Source organism: Aegilops tauschii, chromosome 3, assembly GCF_002575655.3.
Source record: "Aegilops tauschii subsp. strangulata cultivar AL8/78 chromosome 3, Aet v6.0, whole genome shotgun sequence".
NCBI lineage: Eukaryota > Viridiplantae > Streptophyta > Magnoliopsida > Poales > Poaceae > Aegilops > Aegilops tauschii.
In genome coordinates, this window is record NC_053037.3 from 93,084,450 (window position 1) to 93,090,449 (window position 6,000).

Genomic DNA, 6,000 nt, shown 5'->3' on the forward strand with positions numbered 1-6,000 from the left:
GTGGGCGCAACAACAACATGTGCTTCCATCTACTTATAAAGGGGTGATGCGGTGTTTGTTGTAACAAAGCAACAAGCATAATGTCTGGGTTTGTACCATTCTTGTTCACTACTTAATGGGAAAAGACAGCAATACAATAGCTTCAATTCAACATTTATTTAAAACAGTACCAATACAAGTAGCACAGTATCTCAAAACACACTGCATGATCATGTGGATGAAGGCAAGTACCAACATGTCATGACGCACACAAGATCACGTACGAATCTGCCAACACGAATAGGAAATCCAATCTCGTTTTGTGCAGTTACTCGAAAATCAAGTAAAGTCGCCGGTGTGACATTTAAGTTTGCTATAGCAACAAGTTGAATAGATATCCCTGATTTAACAGAGGCAAAAAGGAAACAATTACTGTAAATAAAGGAGGATGAAACATGCGGCCACAAAAAGAAGCATCTACCTTATCTTGATGGAAAACAAAGTATAGGACAGTAGCATTTCTAAAACGGTTGCATTGATTCATATTAACAGAGAAATTCTCTTAAAATAGTTCAGTAGTAACATGCGGCCACAAAAAGAAGCATCTACCTTATCTTGATGGAAAACAAAGTATAGGACAGTAGCATTTCTAAAACGGTTGCATTGATTCATATTAACAGAGAAATTCTCTTAAAATAGTTCAGTAGTTAATTCTGAGAGTGGCATTGCTTAAAATACAATAGCTTCAATTCAACATTTATTTCAAACAGTACCAATACAGGTAGCACAACATCTCAAAAACACACTGCACGATCATGTGGATGGGACATGGGACATGCCAGCACCATGCGCGTCCACACGTATAAATGGGTGATGCAGAGTATGTAGCCAAGCAACATATCTGCGTTGGTCCCATATTTGTTCTCTTTGAAACTTTTTCCGATGTGAGGGCAGCAAATCTAGTCCTGCACAAACTACCCGACCCCCCAGTTTCTTTCTTTTCAACAAAGAGTTCGGTTCGTTACAGATGTGTGTACTCGGTTACCCCCTTTTTCCCTTTTCGACCAACAAAGCGGCTGGATAGCTAGTCTATACTACTTTCCCTCCCTCCTTTCCTCATTGAACCACGTCCTAGATTCATGCTCCACCCCACCACACCCTTCTTTCCTCTTTGAACCAAGACCTAGATTCGACTACAGAATCGAAAAAGATCAGCATGCAGCTAGACCAATGATGGTTTCAAAGAAACTTATACCTTAGGGTCATCGGGATGTGGCAAGGCGTCCGGCGGGAGGTCGGATCTGCCCACACTACGTACGGCAGCGAGGAAGAAGGGGTCGGTGGCCCTCCCACACAGGCGCTGGGTGAAAGAGAAAAGCGCAGCCGGCAGTGGATTGCCTTCCTCGCCGAAGGCGATAGAGTGAACGCTGCACCTCCTCCCCTTCCCGGTGCGACGGGATCCGGACGCCTCCTTCGCCAGTTGTGAGGGGGGTGAGAGAGACAAAGGCCACAACACAGTCTTGTTTAGATCTGGTGAAGAGGGTGAGAGATAGTGAATATAGCAAACCCTAGCAAAGGAACTCTGAGCCTCCAGCGTGTATATATATATATGTAGTGCGGCGAGAGTGTGGAGAGTGCAAACCCTAGCGAACAAGCGCTGAGGCTCCAGCTTATATATATACTGTAGTACGGACTGAGCTCCGGTGCCTTAACTGCACCTGCTTTTGGCTGTATGACAGGTGGGCCAGCCACATTTTGGGCCCACCTATCATAAACCCAAAGGCAGGTGCACTAAAGTCAATGAAGCTGCGTCCATATAGTACTCGTGTATACGACTAATATATAGTGGAGTGGTTTTCTTATTCTCTCCATAACAATCGTTTTAAATTGTGTAAGTACGAAACGAAACTCTTTATTAAACGTACCAGTGAAGAAAACTACTAGTACTTCTGATGAACTAACGATCCATGCGTCCTGGTCGCACTTCCTGTCCTTCATGTGCGGTACACTACCCTCCCTTAAGTGAACAACCACACATGCGCCAAATTATCGGAAACGTGTCAGAGTGTGTACAAATAAAGAATTTTAATTTCAATTATCGGAAAGGTTTGAGAGTATGTACAGTTTGCCCTCTCTAATAATTATGGTTTGTTGTGTTCGGCCTAAAATTGGTTAAACTTTACAAAGTTTGACTTCAGTCAAATCAAATATGCGGAGTAAATAAAAATGGAGGGCTACTATGTCCATCCGGGTTTTTAGTCCACACCATTTTTTTAATCAAAGTTAATAGCTGGACAAATAAAATTACAGGGGAGCTAGAGACAAAGTTGTGAGAAGGCTTAGAAATCAATACAAAACTTATGCTCTTAGTACCAACGTCGATCCTTCTTCGAGGAAACATTTGGTGGATAGCCAATTGTGTGATAAAATTGCACCAACATGAAAGACGACTGCGTCTCCAATGCAACCAAGGTGAACTGACGAAGGATATCATCTTTGTGGGTAACAAGCAAAGAGCACTGATGGAAGACAACTTGGTTTCCATTGAAAATCGACCAGCTTCACTAGCCGACGCAACCATGAGGCGCAACCATGAGCATCGATAGGTCATCGTGGTGATGCATCATCCATTTGGCATCAAGTTTGGGTGAGTCACCTATGAAGTTCGACAAATCCTCATTGTGGTCTGTTTCTTCTCAGTAGTCAAGCTCGAGGAAGGAAGAATCACGTGGCAGAGGACAGTGAGGCGGAACAACAATTGCCATCCAATTTTGTGCAGTTCCACTAAAATTGAGGAAGACATGCCCGGGTATGGAGATACGCATCGCTGTTTCCAAAAATATAAAAAAGGGATATAGTGTTGTTACTTTGTTTTACAAGATTAACAACGACATCTCAATTGTCAATAAGAATTATGAAAAGTACACCAACAAACAGAAGCATCATGATTATCTTGATGGGAACTAAACCAGGATACCTGAGAAAAAAAACATTTCTTCATTTAACCAGTGATAGTATTAGATTAGCAGCAGCAATAGGAGCATATGGACAATGACCGCACAACCACCATGTACTTTTTGTCGAAACAACATGTATACCTCCACCGAGGCATAAATCAGGACAACTTTTCTAGTGGCATTTCCTCTATAATAGTAGGTGATGTTGGACGAGCCGACGAAGCCTAGCTACTATACATGGGGAGCTGGGGAGTAGTCGCATAGAAGAAAACCCGCATGCAGCGACCTGGGGAGCTGGACCAGTACAAGAAGTTATACCTCAGGTGGGCGAGATGTCGTTTAGGCGGGCGGGCGGGATCTACCCACACGACGGCAGCGAACAAGGGCGTGGAGGACCTTCGTCCGCGCCAGCGCCGGCTTCGAGAGGACGGTGCGCATCGGCTTCCTCCATCGCCGACGGCGACTACATCAACGCTGCACCTCCTCACCTCCCGCAGGGGACGGGATTCGGCCGCATCTGTGACCACCGATGAGGGGAGAGATAGTGTGGACACTGTCATCTTGTTTTGATATGGAGAGGGTGAGAGAGCGAGACGCGAGAAACTCTATCAAACAAGAGGCTATAATGGAGTAAAACAATCTCTCCATAGCAGTGTTTTCAAATAGAATACGCGCGTTCCTGGAAAAAAGACACAAAAACTGGTGGTTTTTTAACGTACCAAGAAAGAAAACTCGATCAAAAACACGCCCCCGCTTCCAGGTCGCGAGAGTCGTCGCGCACACACACATAGACATAGACATGCATATCCGTGTTTACGTAAAATTCCATTTCCATCTCCATCTCCAATCATATTTGTCCAACTGGCACATTATTTATGTTGTTAATTATATACGTGGCAATATTAACGTACGACATCTCTTGTTTGCGGGTGTCTGGACCACTGCCACGGCCAATCCTGACCAACCCGAACCCTCTTCATCACCCGTGCGTGCTTCCCGCCCGAAACGGTCAGTGCCGCATTCATGCCCGGCTAGAGCGGACGCGACCTCTCACTGGCGCCGGCATTGAACCAACGCGCCGGCCGAGAGAGCGCTGCCCGCGCCGCTTCCTGGTGCACTCGACTGCTCCGCGTTCAAAGGTCGCAATAGCCGGCCACAACATGCATGTAAAAAGTTCTTGGGAGTCCGTGCTACAGCTAGCTGTCCTCCCCCAACTCATCAATCTCTTCCAGTAGTACTAGCACTCCATGGCGCGATCCATCGACAAGCAGGCGGGAAAGTTATCGTATACTCGGTTTGCGGTGAGTGGCATGCCGCGCGACCGTGTGGGGTCGAGCCGTGGAGGAAGGTGAGACACGAACGCGACAGACGTGATTTAAATGTTGGTTTTGCTCGATGGCGCGATCCAATGAAACAAAACATTGGTTTCTCTCCGTTTCCATTTTTCTCTGGAAAAACGGAAACTTTCCACTCCATTTTCATTCCTACTCCAAGGTTGCCTCATTACAACATTCCATCAAATACAAAGGAAAACTAACACGCATGCTGATGCATCTCAATGATTCACAGATCATAGCCAATATTTACTTCACAACTAAAGACAAAAGTTGTGAGAGCGTGTACGAAAAAAATTACTGATGGGGTCACTATGACTTAAACCCTAAACCCTAAACAGGATTTAATTTCCTGGCCAGGTAGAACCTGTCGAAGGAAAGACGGCTGGCACCCTCGAATCATACGATGCTTTTGTGCAGTTCCACTAAAATCGAGCTGAGCATCCCTGATGGCAAAGATATTGAAGAAGTGTGATTAGAATAATAGTAATGGCACTAGTTCATGAGACATAAACTCATCACAAGTAGAAGCCGGTAGAAGTAGAGAAAGATCGACATGGAGATGGAGCTACATGGGGAGCTGCGGTAGTGGAGCAAGCCGGCTCCAAAAGGAAGATGGACTACCTGGGACGTCGGGCTTTAGCTAGAATGGCGGTTGGGACGCAGCATCGGCCCATACCATGGTGACCCCCGATTGGGACGCACCGACTGTGGATTTTCTCCCTCGCCGATGTCGACCGCGTCTATGCAGAACATTCTTCCCTTCCCCCAGCTGCGGGATCAGGCCGGATATGTGACCAGCGGTGTGGCCACTGTCGTTCTATGCTTGTGAAGAGAGCAACCCAAGCAAGCAGGCTTGTAGCTTAGGCTCCTGCTAGTGTATATATAGTGGTTTTCTTTTTCTCTCCATATCAACCATTTTATATTGCGTACCTGTCATTGAAGAGTGAAATGATGGTTGCTTCTTCCGACTAACTTACTGTGTGATTTGACTGCTCCTTTAGTGGCCCCTACATGTATGCAACAATCGCACATACACATGGATGCAAAAACGCGCGTGACGCCCTAATGCATGCATGTCCGAGCACACGACGGAACACACACGGTCACGCTCAAGTGCTCAACCTACACGTGCATGCACACGCATACTCAGCCAGGGTGAGCTAGTGACCGTATAAACACTGGAAAATGTATATATTGAGTGCAATGAGCGTATTATGAAGTCCACTGACCGTATTTTTACAAATATACAGTGACAGACAGTGTATTTATCTCGTTTGAAATTAAGCCATATTAACCGGAGAGGAGGCAGTATGGACTAGCATTACTTTGATGTGTCCCGTCAACTTGCCGAACGAGGAGAAGCTTGCAGGACGGGAGAAGCTTGCGCGCGGTGGCTCATAGGACAAGGAGAAACTTTTGACTAATGCAAGCTCTCCTTCGCTCAGGCGGTGGACGTGCAACAGTTAATTTGTTGTCAGATTGCCAGAAACATACACTATACTAGTACTATTATTGTTGCACTTCCCGAAGAGGCGAACAGCCAAGCGTAAAGTTTACTAGTACTAGTACTACTACTATAGTCTATAGAGGTATGTACTATACTAGTACTAGGAACCGGATGGAGGAGCGTCTGCACTCTTATTATATTTTTAAAATGTGATAAAGCAATCTTCAACACATTTGGTTCTCTTCGAGGGCTCTCGCATGTGATAATGGAAGTTGATTGC